Raw genomic sequence first — 21764 nt, 5'->3', positions numbered from 1 at the left:
GTGTATCTCTTATCAGGGAAGAAAAAATAAAAAGAAAGTGAGAAGATGAATAAGTAGGAGAGAATTATGCTCCAAACCTTCCCTGGTCACAGAGTATTGACAGAATAAGAAGTGCTGAACTGTGGGCTATTTGGAGATGCATTTGTTAGTCGGTGCACAACTTCCTCCAAGTCTGAGCTTTATATTTGGTTAATGCTATTAATGCTGAGAAAGAGTATTAGGAAACTGAGAGACAAAAATTCTATCTGAAATTAGTATTTTTGACTGTTTCTCCTTCCTCCAGGTTATTTCTACAAATCAGATATTGTGAATTCTTATCTTGTTCCCAAATCAAATAACTCCAGTGAGCAGCAGAGGCACGGTTTGAAAGAGGATTCTCCAGTGGTCTGTGCCTCAGAGCTGTGGTTTATTCTCTGCCTCCTCAACTTTGAGGCAGCTTCATTAACTTGGACTTAGATTCCAGCCTCAGCTCCTGTTGTGGAAAGAAAAAAAAGGGATGAAAGGAAACCTCAACATGATCCAGCCAGACCTTGAAAAATTAGACCCACAGAAGAAAAGAATACAATCGGAACTTGCAAAGACTTTTTTTTTTTTATTGGCCTTGTAATTTCCTCACTAAACACGCTTTTAGCAGTCTGCCCCTCTCAGAATCTTAATTATCTAGCAGCCCCTCATAATGGCCCCATTCATGGCTTTGCAGAGCAAAAGCACTGTGATATCGCAAACACAGGAACTCAGAAGATACAGCATGTTCCCGAGGAAGGGCTGTACACCCACAGATAGTTGGCAGAGGGAATTTGTGACTTAGAGAACATAATATAATACAAATATGAGGATTTTTTTCTTTCTCTTTTTTTTTTCCTGAAGCAAGGAAGAGGAGATGCTGTGCCTGAGTTGCGTGTAAAGGAAAAAAAAAAAAGCCCTCAGATATACAGTTCTGAATAAAGCAGAATATTGCAGGCTCTCCATCTCTCTCCTCCACCATTTCCTACTGTTCATTGACTACCATAAATTAATATGACGTGATATATTGTATGAGCTGGAGACATTTTACGAGCTTTTCAAATCCTTTCCAACAGGAGATGTGAGGCATCACTTACTGTTAAAGCTTTTTTGGTTTTGTTTTTTGGAAATGAACCACAGGCTGAAAATATTTCATGTGAATCAAAACAAAGAATAATGAGTTGATCAGTGTCCTTGAGAACTGGACATTTTTAGTGATTTGAGTACACATTTCTGAAGATCCTTCCTACAATAAAAGAAAGAAAGAAAGAAAATACTATTATATTGGGAGGAATATAATTGCAAAGTTTTCACAAGCTGCTAGTTCTGAGAGTCTGTTGCTCCTGAAGACCCCACTGATTTATGCTCTCCAGCTACTTTTTGCAATCAGTTTTGCTTCTTAAATAACCAGCCTGATTTTGCCTTTAAAAAATTGAAAAGAAAAAAAAAGAAACCAGTTTTCCAAACAGAAACCATATCGTATGCAAAATACAGCCCAGAAAATCATATTAAATCACTTACATTACAGAAAAGACTTGCAAAAAAAAAAAAAAAAAAAAAGCTATAAGTACTGCAATAAGTAAAATAAGAATTTAACCAACGAAATCACTGTTAAGAGAAAATAATCCCATATGCCCATACTTGTCTTTGGATAACAGGTTAATTCATATGTCTGATATTCCAGTATAAATGGTCCCATTTACTTCCTGATCCACTGTTCCAGACCTAGGCACTAAATATTTACCAAAGACCTAAGGATAACTTTAAGAAGACCTACCAATTTTTATGTCAGCAAACATACTCCCTCCAGAACTGGTGAGCTAGCCAAACACCCTGAGCCATATTCCTAGCTGCTACAGTAAAATAAAAGTGAATGGTAAGACTTATGGAAGAAAGTGAAAAACCCTGTTTACCTAGGAACCTCACAAGGTCAAGGCAAGGTTTACTTTTGGTCTACCTTCATCCTAAAACCTGTGTTTTAATAATAAGCCTATTATAACTGGTATGTGCAGATATGAACCAGATCATTTTACATATTAGAAATAAGTGGGTTAAAACAAACAAACCCAAACAAAACAAATGTAACAATGCCCAACAACAACTATCGTATTTGACAGAGAGGCATTTGGACCTAGGAGGGTGGAGATTTACAGGTAACAACTACCTGAAGACTTATGCATGAATCCACTTTTCAAGTAGTACAGCAGGAAAAAAAACCTTATCAAATAGGTTTTGGGGGCACGACTCATTCCTGGAGTCCCATTTTTAACTACCAGAGAAGCCACCTCAGAGAGGACCAAAAGCCAGAGACTCCCAACAGGTATTCAGCAGCCTGTGCATGAACTGCAATAGGAATCACCTTCGGGCCAGTGGTGCTCCAGGAACCTTATCACGTACCAGCGCGTACCAGCCCACCACCATGCTGGTAACTTGTGAGGAGGACAAAGGAACACAGGAGAAAGAAACAGCTACTTTCTCTCCTTTAAAAAATGTCTCCTCTGGAAGAGGGTGAATGAAGCAGTGTGTGCACGCCAGGCTACCCAACTGCACCTGCCCTAGACTGATACAGTAGCATCAGTCTCCACATTTCATGAATAATAAATGCCTGTGTTAAAGGAAGAGATCACTAGAGAGGATAGATTGGAGGGAAGCACAAGTAAAACAGCAAGAAATGCATCTAGTACTTGCATTTACAACTGAAGCTCAGAGTTTTGCATCTCTAGGCAGAAAAAACAAATTGACCTCTTCACAGAAGTGGAACACTGAAGATGTTTAATGAATTGCTTTAGAAGCAGAATCAGTTCTGAACTGAACACAGGTATCTCAGGGAGGAAAAAGACACATAAAAGCTCTGTGTAAACTGCTGACAGCACTAGCTATGAGAGAGACAATCAAGGTACTTAACGTTTTAAAACACATGCCCTGCATAATAACCAATGCTGCAGAAGCCTCAGACACTCTTCCAAGCAGTGAATGAAGAGGAGCAGCACTGTACTAGGATAGTAAAAAGATATCCTTTCAGCCTTTTGCATAAGTGCACGTGTTCTGAGAGAAATGTTAACTTATACTCTGCGTCTATCCAGGGGGCATTTTCTCCCTGAAACACTGAGAGGAGAGGGAGAAGGGCGCATCACGCCATTGATTTTCTACAAACACACTGAACCTTTAGTAGCTGCTGTCAGCATTTCCAGTGTTAATACCAACAGTGAACGAAGTACCTGGAGGAATGCAGAGAGCTTGCTTCACACATAAGGCTTGGAAAATCAGAGGTTCCTCTCTCAGCTCAGGGTTAATTGTTGTAACGGTTGCACCCAAAAGGGTCAGATGCAAGAGAGAACAGGAGGTTCTCCACAAGCTCAGGCAGTGTTTCCTGCAGAAGTAGCAAGAGTCCACTCTGCAATTCCCCTGAGCCATTGGGTCAGGTAGTAACACCATCTAGAGTGTTCACAGCTCTTTTAATGAACATTTCCTTTACTGGGTGCTGTGTGGTACCACAGAAAGAGTGCTCTGGCTGTGGGTGGTGTGGGGGCAGCCACTGCCTGGCTTCCAGGCCCTGCAAAAGCTGCTGGAGCAGGGTCAGGAGTCTGGCAAGAGGTGGTAGATGAAAAGACTGGTAATAGCTTGTGTAGCCCTTCACTTCTGGGTCACTAGGTTGAGTGCAGAAGCACACAAAAGTCAGCTTCACCTCTCTAGCAGTCACCTGATACCTAGGTGAAGGAAATCAGTTGCTTCAGCCCAGTTCTTCCTGAGCAGCTGCTTGCTCTCACTGCAAACTCAGGATGGCTTCTTGGGTGGCAGTCTCCATAGGAAAGTATGGCAGCAAATTGGTGTATAGCTGGAACTGCTTCCTGTCGCCTGCAAAGCCTGGTTTATGTCAGGCAGGTGCTATGTCTTCCTCACAGTAAATTACAATTGTTTTGAACTTTTGACCAACTTACCTATGCTCTGCCCACTGATGTATCTCCACTGAGAATACTTCACATGTCCCATTATTGCAGCTGCTCTCTGTAAAAGGAAACCAAGCAAGCAGAAGCACAAAGTACCTCCTTGTCCCATATACATGCAGACCCACACTTTCACACTTCACAGCAATCAATGTTCAGACCTCAAGTAACCACAAGGCTCCACTCTCATAGCTCTCAGGTGGGTACAGGCTGAGCCCCCCCTCCAGCAGTACACAGGGGCTCAGCCCCATGCCGCCCTACCACAGCATCGCTCCCCTCTCACTTGGCAGCGGGTACTGAGCCTTGGTATCACAGAGTTATGACTGAGTTTCCTAAAATGTACTGGTTGTAATTTTTTGTTGTTATTACCTCCACCAACACAGTTTGGGCTTGCAATATTAAGACAGCTTGGGTTTACATACGGAAGGAATACAAATAGCTTTCCTGCAAAATAAGTGGTGAAAACACACCATCCGACAGCGCTGCGTGGTTTACAGGATTTATGGTTTGGGATGAACAATGCAGTTCTCTTGTGCTGTTTCCATTATGAATAATGCGGCCATGCTAAACTCACACTAATAAAACCTGAATGTATCACCACATTGTTCGGCACTCTGTATAAGAGAAACTCATCCATTAGCGAGGAGGGCACTGAAAACTCTTTGTGACAGGAGTAATGCAGGGATGGCTTCACAGCAGCTATTCAGAGCCACTTTACAGCTTCCTGAGCACAGCCCAGGCTGGGCTGAATGCCAGCAGTGTGGAAAATCGCTGGGAGGCGGCTTTGGCCACTCATTTGTAGATCACATGAATACCCCAGGGTAAAGAAACAGGTACTGAGAGTACCTGCTAGAGGTTCCCTGTAGCATGTCCACAGTCCATCTTTAGCGTTTGATTCAGCTCACCTTTGCCTTTGCTGATTCCCTTGGCAAACCAAAATTAGTAAGACTCTGCCAGCTGGACAATCACCCCCACTGCTTTAGTTGCTATGTTGGTGAGCACCTATTGGTAAGCACCAGAGCCCACATGGACATCAGAAATGTTTGAACCAAAGCAAAGTAGACAGCCACGCCAATGAGGGGGACAATGTGCAGCATGCTCAGAGGGGTGCTCTGAAGCACTGAATACCTCCTGCTGCCACCAGCCCAGTTGTAGGGGCAGAGCTGACGAGCACAAAAGGCATGACTGCTTACTTAGAACAGAGGCAAAGCTGAAAGCAGTGAGAGCATCTATCGGCAACACCATGGGCTTCATAGCCAAAAGCTTCCATCCTGCCTTGGTAATGGCTGACATATGCTGCTTCCTGTATGTCCCAGGACTAGGCTGGCTGTCCTCCATTTGCCCTGCTCCAAACTGCTTTCATTTGATGGAAGTTTTAACCCTAGAGAGTTACCCAAGAATGTACTAACACATTTCTTCTGCATGAAGCTCTTAACAAGCATCTTACTAAATCGAACTGCCTTCCTTTAAAGAAACCCATGACTTGGCTTCTGAGTTTGCGTTTCCTCCAAGCAGTGATATTTAACCATGCAAAACAGCCCTGCGAATTCACCTGGATGCTGTGGCACAAAGAGAGACCTGATGAGGAAGTTTAAATGGAATATCTTTCAGAGGATGACAAATCTTGGCCTGCCTGAAGCCTTTGAAAGCCCAAAATGCAATGCAAATTAAAGTTCAAGCAGCCTAGAAGAAAACTATTTTAGCTTTAGGCTTTCAGCCAAGCAAAAAAAGAGTTAAAAAATTTGTTTTAAACAGCAGCTCAATCATTTGCTTTTGCAGTACTAATGAACACCTTCTGCATGTTTCCCCAGATAAGACTGTAATTCACGTAGCAGGCATACCCCAGAAACTCAAAAGGTCAAAAAGATGGCAACAAAGAATTTTGTTATTACCTAGAATCCACTCTGTTCCTTTAGCTGTTTTAGTATCAGTAAATAACTCTCTACATTTTCTGACCTAAGCAGTTCCATTTGAGAAGCTTCCCAGCCTGGATGTTTCTAAAATGTTACCAAATGATTAAACACAAATCCTCAGATGAAGAGAGCAGGTTTTATTAAATATCCCAGAGCACCGCTGCCTGCCCACACTTATGCCCGTGTCTGGCTGCTGGCTGATAAACGCCTTGGCTTTAAGATATTAGTTATTAGCATGCCTGTATATTTCCACCTCACACAGTCACCCAAGGGTGATTGCTATCTGTTAATTGAATTCCGTGCTAGTAACTGTGTCTTTGTGTGCCTGCCATTATAATTTTGAGGATTGTGACTTCATTTCCTATTTACAAGTTGCAGTGATAAAAAAGGGTATTTATTTATATATAAATAAACACAACATTTCTGTAGCAATATGGCAGGGGGTGGGTGAAAGTCACATTTTAAATGCACAGGTACGGCTGTTCTTTTACTTTCCTTTTTCTTTTTGCTTCCTACCTGAAACAGAGCTTGTGTGACAGGAGATCTAACCCAGTCATGGGAGAGAGTATCAGGAAACAGAATGAGAGTCTTCAGTTTAGAGCAAAGCAAGCTGAGGATGTAGAAATGCTTGGGTTGATGCTTTCCCAAATGCGATTCTTAATATTTCCTGAAGCTTGTTTATGTAAGGGTCTTCTTCGTTACTGTTTTGTTTTACCTTTTTCCAAAGCCAGAATGTGCTGAGCTACAAGTCAACTAACATATACACCCTAGGAAGTCACAAAATGTTTTGTGAACCGGAAATAAAAGATTTGGAATCAAACGCATTTTAGCATCCTGAGAAATCTTTATCCAAATCTTAAGAATGTAGTCCAACATGCCTGCACTTTAAAAACACTTCTCTTTAGTCTGGTTTCTATTAAAAAGCAAGATGCATATTGCTATTAAAAGGCAGGATGCATATGGCTATGAATTAGCTTAGGAAATAATTTTTGCCTGTAGACAGTTGTGTATTTTATATTCTCCCCTGATTCAGTTAACACTAAAAAAAAACTGGCTTCAAATATTCTCTCCTTGTGTTACAAATTCTCTATAAATTGTATTATTAAAAAAATACAGTTACTGTCTTCAGAGTGACTTCCAGGGACAAATTGTTTGCAATGTAATAGATGGAACAAAGTATGCCATCTATTACTGAGATCACTCAACTTAATCTACAAATTCAATTTGTCTGCTTATAACTTAGGAAAACTTTGTCCCCTTGAACTGACTCTTTTTATGGTTTACTTAGATGGGGTGCCATCCTCACAGTAGTTATGAATTCTGCTGAAATTAAGTTTCTGCGGTTTGCTTGCTTTTTTAAAATATAGGAAAGCACTGTGCATGCACAAAGGCCATTAAAAAACACACCTGTTAAAAACCAAACCTATTGAAGTCTTCCAGTAATCAAAATATTCAATGTCTTAATTAACTGGAAACTTTTCAACATCATTGTGCAGGTGATTTGATAATATTTAACTCCTGAATAGTAAATATAAATAATGTATGCTCTGAAACCAAAGAAAAGAAATGATGTGTACAGTGAAACAACTGGCAGGGAGAAATGTTTTCTTCAGATTTTGAATGGCTCATATCTTTTTTCCTCCAAAATATCACCACCAACAAAATGTTCCTACAAAACATTACAATTCTGACAAAGCAGCATTTCCTGGTAGAAGATATTCCGGTCAAAAAAACCTTTCAACAAAATGTACTTCAAGCTCCATCTTTGATTATACAAGAACACAGTGCTCTTTCAAATGTCTCAAATGCAAAATTAGTCCTGCTCTGTGTATGGCTCTAAACTGAGAAGTGAATTAGTGCAGGGCATTCTCTTGCTGCAAGCTCTTGCTGTTGGGGTGGGAAAATCAAAACATGCTCGCTGAGCCAGGTCAGTTGCTTAGGTGACCAAATCCAGGGAAAGTTCTTGCCTGGGAAACACTGCAAATTTGGCCTTGGTCTGATCCCAAGGCTTGGACAGAGCCTGAAGCCTTGGCCTGCAGCATGATCCTGCACCCATAGCAGTTGAAGGCAGCTGGGAGACAACCAGCATGTGGTTAGTAAAAGCCATGTTACAAGGCATATATGCATAGCTGGGGGTTGAATTAGGACTGCACCTTACCTCTGATGCCCCATAAATTAGAGTGTTTGGTTTTGACGCTTTAATATTTTTTGAATCTGTAATTTTTGTTGTATAATTGTACATAGTACATAATTACTCATCATTCATTACTGCACATGCAACTGCAGACAATGTTTAGATGTTAAATCTCAGCTCAGTGATTGAATAGAGGGTACAGTAAAAATAAATATCCATGTATTTTGTAAATATTTGCATAATGAGCTATTTAAATGCAAGAGATTCTAACATATGTAAACAATTGGAAATACTGTATGTGTGTAAGTATAAAGCGGATGCAAAAATATACAAAACCCCTTGTAAAATTATATGATTTAGGAGTCAAATATAGCATATTTTTTAAGGTTTTATGTATTCCAGTATTACAGACTGTAAATACACATTGTATGAAAACCACATTGCTTGGTACAATTAGTCAGTAAACTGTGTGACTGAAAGCTTTGTGTGACAAAGACAGTGGAATAAATGGACATTAGTGACTGTTCAGTTACAGTGAAAGCTCTTTGCAGTCTTCAGGCTTAAGACATCCAAACAGTTACAGGACTCAGCATAATCAATCCCAGTTCAACAACAAGTACCAGAGGAAATAATTTTCCTGTTGTTAGAAAGCTGCCACGTAACATGATGTGGAGGCTCTGCAAAACGTTTTCCCAGCTCAGTGTGCAGCAGTGCATGCAATGGGAACTACCTCCATCAAAACACACCACTTCCAGTCTTAGTCCAGTCAAAGGCTTCTGGATCAGTTGTCAAATGTCATCTTAAAGAGGCTCCACAACCCCAGCCACACCGTAATGTAGTTCAGCATGGTTTGTGCAAAGGAAATGTAGTGCTGGAAGATGGAGGGAACAAAGACTTTAAAAGTGAAAGGGTTTTTTTTGTGTGTTAATAACCAGCCATCAAGGAGAGAAAAAATGAGCCCTGTACTTAGTACTTAGGCTGCCTACTGACTAATTACTGCCTTTGCAGAAATCAGTGCCTGTGCCTGAGGCCTGCATTAGGGACCAAAGCAGTTAGATCATATCCACAGTTACACCTCTGAGCCTGCGATTGATTAAAGAAAGTGAGTAGTGAGTGGACTGTGGCCACCTCCCTCAGGCTTCATGACTCACTGCTAATAAAGTGCATTCCGCCTCCTGTGTAGCATTCCACATCTTCATGGTGGAGGGGGCAAGACAAGTCTCCCTGCTTGCAGAGGCAGAGCTGGCCAGCATGCCCAAGAGAAGATGGACAAGGGATCTGCTGTCTTCAGTGGGACTCATTCTCCAAAATCATGGAGAAAAATCTATGACCATCTAGGTACCAAGCCTGCCTCTTCCAAGAGCTCCACGGCCAAAGCAGCCAGAGCTGCTGTGATATCCCATACACATCCCCATGCCCTGGTGGTACCCTGCTGTCTCTGCCATGCTTCAGAGTACAGGAAGACCACTATTTGTGTCCTAAACCACCTCTATTGCAGCATCCTAGGGTCCAGAGCTTTTATCACATGCTGAACTCCTGGCACCCGAGCAGTTAATAAATGTTTGAGTCACTGGGGAGCTAATTTAAGATAGTCCACAATAATTGGGTGTAGCAAATAATTGGCAGACTGAAGAAATGGAAGATAGTATGAGATGCCTGGGTGTGGGTGTTTATGTGAGGCACAGGGAGCAGTTTTTCACTCAGAGGCTAAGTTCTCTGGGACAGATCTAAAGCGATGTAAACTCCAGTATGCATTCTGGGGAGGAAAGAAATTAATGTCTTTCTTTTCCGTGGGACATTTAGTTTCAATGTTAAACATATTTTCATTAGTAATGCTACCAGTCATCAGACAGCTCTGAATTTTTAAATCCTCCCTTTCTAACTCCTACGCTACATTTCAGGCATGTTGTGTCCGACTCATGACAAGCCCTGCATCAAAACAATATTTTCTTCACAGGCATTCCACACGCTTGGAAGCAAAAAAAAGGAAAAGAAATGCCACACACAAGAAAGCCATTTGGGTTGTGGGGGAGAGTCACTCAGTGTGCAAACCACAATCAGTCATTTTTCTTACACCTTCCAAAAATCAACCCACAAAGCTAACACTCCTCAGAAATGCTTTTAAGAGATTTTCTACTCACCTGGAATAAAGATAACATTTACACTGCTGTTTCTTCTTGAGTAGCTATTCTTAAACCCAGGGTGTGTTCTTGACTAACATATTTCCAAAGGAACCTTGAGCAGATAAAATCCATGCCTTCTGCAGACCAAGGAAGAAGGCCGGTCAACTAGTATTCCACCCCTTTCCCAAAGTCTTATCATATGAAATACTATTATTTTAAAAATGTATTATTAAAATAATTTTAATTAATACAGGGTATTGTTACACAGAAAGAAACTTCTTTTTTTTTTTCCTCTATCCCAAAACCAGGCTCTAAATGAAATTATTCTGGTAGAGGAAGGCACCTCCAGATCTTCACCACAGACAAACGTGTGAGGAGGAATTGCATTTGATAAAACCTGCATAACAAAAAAAATCCATGTATCAGACTGTTTTCCAGCCTCCTCTCTCACTGTCCTCACTTGTATGTCTACTACCTGCTTCAGCCCAATGGTCCTTTCAGACAAAAGGTTACAGTGGACTCAGATTATGTGTAAACATCTGGATATGCTACAACATATGTGTGTTCTGACAAAGGGCAGTTGGAGTCCAAGGGCTCTCAGACATCTCCTCTCATCCATGGTCTTCTCCTACACTCCACCAGAGCACTGCATTTACAGGAGTTTGCAGTTGTGCAGCTACACAGCTACGTTCATGGTATACTGCATAGGACGCCTTAAAATTCTGAGCTAAGCCCCTCTCAACCCACAGGCTTCTTCCAAAGCACAGCTCCCCCCGACCTATGTGTGAGGAATTAAGCACCAGACCATTACCTCCAAAAGCAAAGAGCAAAGGAGGAGGAAGAGGCCATGGTCATATGGATGGTGTGCATCCACAGATGGCACATGCATGGGTGTTTCCAAAGGTGCAAGCATCACACGTAGCCAGTTGGATTTGCTCACATCATCTGCTTTCGTTACTGGAAGGCCTCTTACATGGGGCAATTTCTTCCCACCAGGGGTGCCTCCTGTTTGCACATCTGTCCTTGCCTGCTGCTCCTCCTATCCCCTTTCACTTCTCATCTCCTCAGGACCTAAGCCTCTGCCATTGGATCCTTCTCCATGCCAGCTGCCAGGTGCTTCATTTCAGGTGCTGGCTCGGCAGCAGCAAGCAGTAAGTGGTGCAGGAAAGGGGGAGCAGCAGCTGTGCTGCCACCAGCAGATAAGATGTGCTTGTGTCCAAAGTCTGCCATGCAGCTGCATACTTTATGTGCCTTCAGGCAGCTGTGCATTAGGGCCAAAGTTGGCTTTTCATTGTAAATTGTATTAAGCAGACATTTAAAAGGCAGCCCATTTACCTTGGTCTCCTTGTGCCATGTCTTTGCACCTTCACCATCACCAGAGGGACTCATAAAATCGTTCAACAAAAGCTGTCTCTGGGTAGCATAATGTTCCTCTCCACAGGATGTGCATGGCAAAAGGTCACCCCAACACGTCTGAATTTTGAGGGGGTGGTTTCAAGCATGTATATGTCCTCATGTTTTTGAGAGTGAGGATAAGACAGGATTAAAGCAATCAGACATGCAGGCTGCTTCTTCAGCAGGTAGGGACAGACAGCCTGCTTGTGGACACTGAAGAAGGAAAGGTAGTGAGTGCATTTTAAAGGCAAATGATCTGAGTCTGCATTAGCAGCTCTTTATTGTCCAGCAATGGAAGGTCTAATTGAGGCTGTATAATTGTCTCACTATATAAAATGAAATATACACTCCCTCAGTGGATATCTTTGATGAAAAGCCAACTGGGGAAAAGGTTGAAATACATGGCAGGATCAATTTTATTTGTATTGTTTTTTAACATTTCATCTGTTCATTTAACTGGCTGAAGTGGGTTGAAATAAATATTATGTTAGCAACTGTGCCACAGAATGAGGCTTTGCTTTTGATTAAAAAACTAAAGAGAAAGCCACCATCACCATTTTATGGATATAATTTGTTTCACATACATTTCTTCAATACTAGGGTGTAATAAAATATTTAACTGGTAAATAAAAATGCCTATAAACCTCCAAAGAGATCTTCAGAGCACCTGAACAAAGGCTGAAGAATGTAGCTTTATTCTGTGTTAATTGTCTCATAATATTTGCATGATCTTATATAAAAAGATAGGTACATATATACAGTTACACATGCAATTATCTCTTCATCCATGCATCACTTCCATATAGAATAAATGCACTAAAAATATTGATCTAAAGCCTTATTATTCATTGCTCTGCTTCTTGTTTTATTGATATTAATAATATTTGCCTCCACATAAAGTCTATTTCACTGATATTATTTATCTCATTGTGCAAACTAAAATCACAAACCAAGATACAAGGTTCAGACACCAGTCCTAAATTCCTCTACTGTAGAGCATTTTAGAGTTCATGTTTAAACAGCCAGAAAGATAAAAGGTTAATTAATGCATTTTTCCCATTTTAATATATGGAGTATAGGCACCAAGCTAAAGGCAAGAAAACATTGTATTTTATATGATATCATATAACTTGATCTCTTAAATACTAGACATCAACAATGTTACTGATTTAAATAAAAAAGTAAAGCATGATTAAGTAAAAATCTGACATGTATCATGCCAAAGGGCCTTAGCTTTATTTGAACCTATAAATGTTGGGTAAAGATCAAGACTTCTCCACCAAAGGTTTTACCCAGTGGATGTTTATTTTTCTTCAGTGTAATTTGATGCTGCTGTCAGTTTTGCCATTAATATGTTAAAGTAAAATTTATGTCAGCACCACCAGATCAACTATCAGATGTTGATATTAACTTTGACATCAAGATCATTAAGAAATTGCCATCATGTAAATTAATTATCAGAATTGTATTGGCATGAATGCATAATGATATTACTCATGCAAATAATTAAAGACATTGCACAGTGAAAAGCACATTAGAATAATGGCACAAAATGTCATTATTCTGGCTTCTTGACAACTAGACGCTATTAGTTTTCAGCACAGAGAACTTGAAAGTTAACAGAAAGAGTCAGGGAAGCCCAGTTCAGGGCTCAAGCTGCTCCTATTTGTGCCTGCCTTTATACTTAGGAGACCGAAAGAGTGAAAACTTTTTGTGACTCATCAAAGAAAGCTTTTTACATCACTTTGGGAGAGAAAAAAACAACAAACCCATCCAAAACACAAACAACAAACAGAACCAAAAACAAAGGCACAGAATGACTTACAGCACTGTTCAAAGATACATGCTCTTTTGTTGTTGCCAGTTCCAGGTCTCAAGGGACACCAGGCACAGAGGGTTTTTAAAATGCTAGGATTTTCCTGAGCACAGGAGAATAATAATTGACCTCAAAGTACTTAGGTTAACTTCTTCCACCCCCTACCCAAAAGGTAATTATTACTGATCAGTGCTCAGGGTGATTACAGTGCATGTGTGTGTTCTCTTAATTTAATGTGCAGTGGACTGAGTTAGCTTTTTCAACAGCAAAAGACTGTCCACTCTAGTAGAATAAACATTACTAACGAGTCAGTGGTGCGTGCCAGCTTACTCACCAGCTGGACACATTTCTTTTAAATGTCTCTCTCCATTCCCTCCCAAGTCAATGGAAGAGGTCTCTCTCAGTCATGGTTTTGTACTCAATCCAGAAATGCTATTACAGAAATAATGCAAAAAGGCTGTCATCTGTGGGTTTCTTGCTTTCCACCTCTCAGCTCTACTAGACTAAGGAAGCACCACCACTACCCCTAAAAAACAAAATTCAATGTTTAAACCAGTTAAATGGGGAGGGGAAGGGGGAGGGAGAGGGAGAGGAGGGAAGTTTTATTTATCTTCCTACAAAAGTCCACTCTTAACGACACTCAGAAGAAAAGGAATATTTCCAGGATAAATTGGAAAGGTAGGAGACAGGCCATCTATAAGCTGTTCTTGGCCCTATCCTTGATCTTCTGTGTAATTTAAGGCAAGCCACATAAATGACTTGCCTTAATGTTTTCCCCTTTGCCAAAGTGAGAACAGTGCCAACACAAAGAGAACACAAAGAGATGTGGCAAGGGATCCACAATTAAAACAACAAAAGCCACTCCATTAATTAAAACTCGTCAAGCTACCTAAATGCACAAGCTACCTACTGCACAAATATCCTAGAAATTTCTCATAAAATCTGTAAAAGATTTGTTTTGACCTAAGGTCTAAGTTCTGCAGGTGTATCTGCCAGTACAGACTCCTGCATGTCTGAGGATTCACTTCTAAATCTCTCTTCGGATCCTCCTTGTCACTGCACTCTCTAGTCTCGAAATAATGAATCTCAACTCAGAAACGGGACACAACAAGCAGGCCATCTATATGACACTGGTGCCAAAGGTTTGGTTGCCTAGATCTTCAGGCAGTTCAGGGCTTAATTTATTGGGTTTGCTTTGGGCAATGGGAAGAGAAACAGAGCAAACTATTTTAGGGCAGTCAATGTCTCTGGGAGCAATCTAGATCGTAATTAATATAAGGGCACTGGCAATTGTAATTTTAAAGAAAAAAACAGACTTGAAAGCTATTTCTGGTTTTCTTTAAACTTTGTAAGTTGCCTTGGGAACAGCTAACTTTTCAGGTATGCTTTGACTTTTTATGGTGAAATACAGACATTTTACTTGAAACAGTTTGTTTAATGATGCCCTGAGCCTTTTACTTCTGTTTAACAAGCCAGGCTTTGTTTTTAATCCATCAACAGACAGGTTAAACTTGTACCCATAATTTAAAGTTATATTAATAAGATCTATGACATGTCTTGCAACATTTTACTGATAATACGTAATGTATTATAAGTATCATGAGCTTGTGGAGCTGCTGTCACTCAGGGATTTTGTGCATGAGGTATTATATCTCAAAAGCATACTGCTGCAGTGAAAAAAGGACTTTAAATAAATAGGCTGACACAATTCTGCCTTCAAAGGGACAGTCTATAAATTCACGAACAAGATTTACTGTGTAATTCAAGCCTGAATCAACACAGGACTTACCCTGTGTAACTGAGAAGGTACGCACCACGTGGCAGGGTGTTTATAACATGGGCAATATTGTAATGCAGAGGTTGTTTTGTAAGCACATCTTTTCCTTTTCTAATTACACTGATTGCCACCTCTCATTTACAATCACATACTTCCACAGAGCTTAACTGAAGTAATTGCTACATGATAAATTTATATATGGAAAATATTGAGGGTCTATTTATTGAGTTATAATGTAATTTAGCAGCTGGGGGGGAAGAGATGGTAATAACAGCATCATGTGACTTCATCAATTCTCCACATAACATGGCAAAGCAGCCTCTGCACTATGTCTGTGAGACCTCTGAAGTGAGGTAGCTGCATCTGGATCAGAATGAACATCTGTAAATGCACAAGCTAGCTTCTAGTTTATGACCACATTTACTTGTGTGAGTTTACCATGCCTTGCAGATGATATTTTTCATTCCCCTGCTGTTTGTCGACAGTGTAAAACTAGATTCCTGGGAAAGGGCAGATAGTACATTGCTTAGGCAGCAATAAAACCCTGAAGTGATGGTCCTTGTGACATCACCTAAAGATGTAATTCACTCAAGGAGTTGCTGCTTCTCCACCCAAAAATTAGCAACTCAGTCTATTAAGAATCATCTTGCTTTTTTTCCTATTTAAATAAATAAATAAATAAATTACAAACAATGCAAAATACCCTTATCCAGTTAATTCTCTCTTTACGGGGGTTAGGACCCCATGCAATTGAGCGTCAACTGGGAGAACACAACCCCTCCAAAGAGTTAATTCATGTCCAGCACCGGCATGTGTTGTTGTTGTTATATGATCATCAGAAGTCCTGGCTCTAGTCACCTACCATCAGAGCTGTCCCTGACTTTCAGAGGTCAAGATCATGTTACCTCTCATCTTCTCCTATATGAGCGAAAGAAACGTGTTCTCTCTGGCTACTTTTCTCTCTGCCTACAGAGCTGTTCCCTGACAAGAGTGTATTAAGGATGTGATCTGCTAACCCGAGATACAGCAAAATCAAATGTTACACCCTGCAAGCTGAGCTGGAGCTGCAACTCCTTCAAGTTCTGTTTAAAACCTGAACAGAAACATATAGCACAGTGTTTAGGCAGGTGGAAAAAAAAAAGATTCATAGTGTGTCTGTCCTTCACAAATATTTTCTGCTGGTTTAGCTAGTTTAACAGGAAGATTTCTGGCCTGGGTTGCTTTGGAGAGCAGTACTGCACTTGTTTTTCTAAGAGGCAATATTGTGGATTATCATTTGCTACTAACTTAAAAGAAGGGATTATAAACAACTGCTTGGAGTGGCATATTAAGAACTGCAACTCCTCAACATTGCTGTCTGCTCAGCTTTGCCTCTTAAGTCTTTGGGCAAATAACATTAACCCTTCCCCATCTCACACTACAAACCTGCGAAGCAGTCACTCCCACCTGAGTGCTGAGTTTAAATAAGGAGTTTTAAAGTGCTTTGAGATTTGCAGGCATGCCTTACTCTAAAATGGTAGATATCTTTTAGACAGATTCATGGGCTGTGAAGTATCAAGGAAAAGAGCAAACACAGAGGAGCCAGCAAAGGTAATAGCTATAGCTTGGCTATGCTGGGGACTCCTACAATTACAGTTTGTTCTTTTGATCAACCTCTCCAAATGCACAGAAAATGTCACTCATTCTCACAGCTGTTCCTGTGCTCATACTCTCCCAAAAAGACCACTGATGTCACTGAGAGCCTAGCTGCCTCAGGGTGACCCAGACAGGCCCATGGCAAGGCCCAAACCCCTTTTGATTTTCTCCCGAACTCCCATGCTCGCAGCTCCTTGTGAAATGGGAACAGAAGCAGCCCGTGAGCTGTTAGAAGCAGCAGTTGGGACCTGGAGCTCCTTGGGACTCTCACTTGACCGTTAATAGCTTTTTCTAACCAAAACTACTCTTTCTTCTCAGTTCATATTACACGAGCACTATCCTATACAATATTCAAGCAGCTTTTTAAGAGGTGTTGATAGTAATGAGACTGGCTGTGCTTCAGGGCAGGCAGGAGAAAGTCCTTCAGCCATTCACATCTCCCCCTCATACTGCAGCATAAAACCAGGTAACAGGCTCCCTAAAATGGTGGCTGCATCCATCTCACAGCTTCTCACACCGAAGTCACAATGCTTGCCTCATCCTTCACCTCATCCCTCCTTCACACCATTTCAGCACAGCAGCAACAGCCCCCACATTAATCCAGCCATACTTGGCTATCTGGCCATGCTGGAGGAATGGGATGGGGTGGGATGGGGTGGGAAGTAGGGTGCCCAGGCAGCAAAGGTCTCTTTTTCAGATGGAAGTAGAAGATTTATACAATCAGAGACAAACGTATAATCAACCTTGCGCTGATTAATTGTTGTGGAAATGGTAAAGAGCTATCAATGCAGCAACCAAGAGAGCTTAAAATTAAATATAACCTGAAGGAGGGGAAGAGAGGATGAGTCTTTGAAAACACTTCTCTGAAGTGAAACAGGAATCTATGGAAAGTTTCCTCTCTTCTCCCCAGTCCTCCAGCCTGTGCAGTGAAATGGGAGTTCCTGCCTTCCCAAATAGAAGTGCTGCTCGCCTACCTAGGAAGAACAGCTGGGACCATCCTGCTATCACCTCCCTGCTCTTCCCCACCACTTTAAAATTAGCATCGCTGTGATCAGGTGGCAGCGGAAGAAATGCTCACCCACCACTTGCCATGGCATTCAGAGCTGATCACTAAAGCAACACTTGCCTCCAGGAGCTGGGGAGTTCGCACCACCCCATATCACCACCAGCCCAGGGCTAGGGCTCATCACAAGAGCAGAAGGCTCTCACCCATCCAGAGAGCTCCCACTGCTGCTGCTGGCACCATGGCATGTCTGCCCGAGCTGGCTCTGGCTCTTGGTGTGAAGCAGCCGGGGAGACAGAAGCGACTCTACAGACATAAATAGCAGAGCCGGTCTGAGCTGAGGAAGATGATTCAATGAGATATTTTGGTTGCATTTTTATGAAGGCAGCAAGACTTTCCAAAGAAGGTATTTTTAGTGGGTTGAGACCCATGATACTGATCAGTAGGCACAGAAGCTGCCAGCACAGGAAACCTGTAGAGTAAAAACACTCTGAGGGAGTATCCAGACAAAGTGTGAAGTGCAAGCCAGAGAAGAGCTTCTTGTAAATGTGGAGCTCCAGCAACTTCCTTGAGCAAATTTCACGCAGAGTACTCAGCAACATGAAGTGTCCATTCAGCCCTTCCTGGCTCATCCTGATAAATGCTTCATTTCTGGTTTAACAGCAAATTGAAATTGATTAAGCCAGCGTTGATATTGTCCTACAAGTTACAGAGAAACTAAATTCATTTGGGATAAATCTCAAGAAAGAGCAACACTCATGCATGCATACGCACATACTATTTAAAATAGGTTCATCTGGGATGCATAAAACCTGAAATAATGTTCATTAGGACTGGGAAAGGAAACACTATTAATCAGCTCTAGGCTTCTTGTTACTCAGCGGAAGAAAACTTCAGTCAGATAGTTTTTAAAATACACATAAAATCCCAAAAATTTTCCTTGGAAGAATTACCCAGCTAACTTGCCATAAATATGAGGAGGTGGCAAAAAGGAAAATGAAAGGGGTTGGGGGCTGGAGTATTGTTATTTTTTAATTTGCATTCAACAGGAGAAAGATTTATGCATGAGATGCAAATTGCTATGTGTTATTTACACATCTGAAGAAAAACAAATCTTGAATGTAAATGCTTAGAGGGCATATTTTTAAATATGAAAGTGGTAAAATTATTATAATGTTTATAACTCCCACACTGTTTAAAAGAGATTAAATTGGGGAAAAATGAGCCCTTTTATTTAAATTATAGAGTCCTCGCCAAATATTAGGGTAGAAATCAAATACAAACATCTGTGTGTTTCCATTCTTGAGAGTCTTTCAGAGCAATTTGTTCACCTTGCAGTTGGTCCTATCCAGAATATCCCAGCGGGTTACCAACTGAAGGGGGCAGTGGCCATTTACAGCGTTTCTGTTTCCATCATGAAATACTATGTATGCCTTCAGAAAATAAAGAAACAAAAATACCTTTATAAAACCAATTCCAACTCCAAAAGCAGTCCAGCTCAGGTAGTGGGATATATATGACTTGCAGTAGACCACTCCTGAGAATGAAGTGAATAGAATCATCATAGAATGGTTAGGGTTGGAACAGACCTTAAGATTATCTAGTTCCAACCCCCCTGCCATGGGCAGGAACACCTCACACTAAACCATGCCACCCAAGGCTCAGTCCAACCTGGCCTTGAACACTGACAGGGATGGAGCATTCACAGCTTCCCTGGGCAACCTATTCCAGTGCCTCACCACCCTAACAGGAAAGAATTTTCTCCTTATATCCAGTCTAAACTTCCCCTGTTTAAGTTTGAACCTGTTACCACTTGTCCTATCACTACAGTCCCTAATGAAGAGTCCATCCCCAGCATCCCTATAGACCCCCTTCAGATACTGGAAGGCTGCTATGAGGTCTCCACGCAGCCTTCTCTTCTCCAGGCTGAACACTCCTAACTTTCTCAGCCTATCTTCATCAGGGAGGTGCTCCAGGCCCCTGATCATCCTCGCGGCCAGCTGCCCGCCCTGTTCCAGCGCTCCCTAGGGCGGGTTTTCCCTGCTAAGGGCGGTGCCAGACCGCCCCCTGTGAGTCCCTGCTCGCCTCAGCGGAGCTGCCGGCTCCCGGGCAAGGTCTAGGCGCGGCTCGAGGCTCCTGTGGTGGCTCTGGGCTCTCAGAACTGAGGCTCCTGTTTGCCGTCGCTCCGGTGCTGAAGGCTCCTCTCTGGAGCTGCTTACCTCGGGAAATGGCCCACGTAGCACTGAAGTCTGCCGTGACAGAGCAAACAGAGCTAAGAGACCAGTAAGAAAACAGCAAGAATGAGAAAAAGATGCGGTGAGAGCAAATGATGGCTCTTAGAAGATCCAGCACTGCTTAGTTAATACATATCCACTGAACTGTTTTATAGTTGGAAAATGTGAAGGATCTCTACTATGCTGGCACTGCTCAGTCATTCATGTATTCACTTCTGGAGGGGGAAAGCTATTATTTCTGTTTTTACCAGAAGAAAATCAAGGTAATAAGACCTGGGTTATCAAACCCATTTACATGCTTGACTCCAGTCAGCTTCTAAACCCTTTGATTATCTACACTGCAGATACTCATTAAAAGGCAGAGAGATTTAGTTGTCTTCATGTCCTTGCCACTTCTGAACAAGTGACTCACAATGCAGCCAACCTCAGGGGCTCAAAAGTCATGGGACTAGACTCCATAAATAGCCATTTTAGCTTGGGTTTTTTTGACATTGTGAGAGTTGGATGGGGGCTACTGTTTTCCTTCATCTGCCCTTTATGAGATAGATCTTAGAGTCATGTTTCTTTCCTCACAGCACATCTCCCTACTGGGAATGCTATAGCAAGACCTGAGTACACTAAAACTGCTGTTCTCATAACACAGGGCCCCTGCCCATGGCAATTACTCTCAAATAGCTCTGCCCATGGCACTGCATTCCACAGTAAGAATTCAGTGGGAATCCAGGCCATGTCTGGCAGGAGGAGGAGCCTTGCAAGCACATGTTTCACAAACAGAATCAAAACTTTCACAGAGAACACAAAAAACTTGTCAGAGAGCTCCTACCCATTCAATCAGGCCAGGGAATTTCTAGTCTGATTAAGACTGCTCAAAATGAAACGAAACCCAACTGCTCCCTTTCTGAATATGAGTTCATAAACACACTAAAAAAAGCGTGAGAAGGCATCTACTTTTCACAGGCGGAGACTTGGAGCAGGTTTTTGTAGTTGTGGTTTTTATGGCTATCCACATGGCTAATTCACATCAGGTTTTTGTTGATATTTTAATATTTATATCCAGATGCCACTGTAAGCTTCCAGATGTTTTTGCACAGACATCAAAAATGTTTGCATAGCAATTACGAAAAGAAAGTTTGAGGCAGTTTTCAAAGAACTGAGAATGACAAAAGACAAAGTGGCTTTTGTTGCTAGAAGATTTCAAGACCATTCTACTAACCAAAAGCAGAAGCCAGCCTATCTACTTGGAGTGTCCTATTTAGGTGCTGCCTTGGAAAAAATGAAGTTTCTGATGCCAGATGATTCCTACATTTTCTAGCAAGTGCAAATAAGTAGATACCTTCGCAGGTCTCCAGAGGGTGATTTATCCATGTAACTCAAACACCCCTTCAGTCTACACTGACTATATAAGACTCTAGATATTCCTGAGATTTAAACCACAAACATTCCTTTGCCATAGAGAAGAGACTGAAGGAGTAGGAGCTGCTATGCGTTTGCTGCCCTTGGGATCAGTCCTGAAGCAGTGGGGATGTGCCTTCCTATATGGTGTCACAGCACAGTCCCTCAGGAAACCTCACAAACACCCCAGGGAAGGAGGTGGAGGTGAGTTGTCTGCCCATCTCTGCTTTGACTGCACCCCAGCACTGGCTCAGGGAAAACTGCCTGTTGCACCAGAGCACCTGCTTCCAAGCAACTAAAATGGAGCCACCAGAACACATTCAGGCTAATCAGGAAATTTTCTAATGCTTCCAAGCATTTGCAGGGAAAGAACTCCCAGGAAGTCAGTGGGCTGG

The 21764-nt window shown here is 41.7% G+C and overlaps 1 long non-coding RNA gene across 1 annotated transcript; it reads right to left on the bottom strand.

Annotated features, from left to right (window-relative positions):
• Positions 1–242: 242 nt before the first annotated feature.
• On the bottom strand, positions 243–21508 carry LOC133225801 (uncharacterized). The gene is made up of 4 exons (XR_009729284.1): positions 21311–21508; positions 1781–1853; positions 1101–1249; positions 243–472 (listed from the first exon to the last, which is right to left on the bottom strand). It is a non-coding gene; the product is annotated as an uncharacterized LOC133225801 (long non-coding RNA).
• Positions 21509–21764: the final 256 nt, after the last annotated feature.

Source organism: Neopsephotus bourkii, unplaced genomic scaffold (genome assembly GCF_033783945.1).
Source record: "Neopsephotus bourkii isolate Nb327-2 ecotype Australia unplaced genomic scaffold, CSIRO-AGI_Nbou_v1 NB_1767, whole genome shotgun sequence".
Taxonomy (NCBI): Eukaryota; Metazoa; Chordata; class Aves; order Psittaciformes; family Psittacidae; genus Neopsephotus; species Neopsephotus bourkii.
Note: the sequence above shows the minus strand (reverse complement) of the source record. Positions and strands in the feature narration are given on the sequence as shown.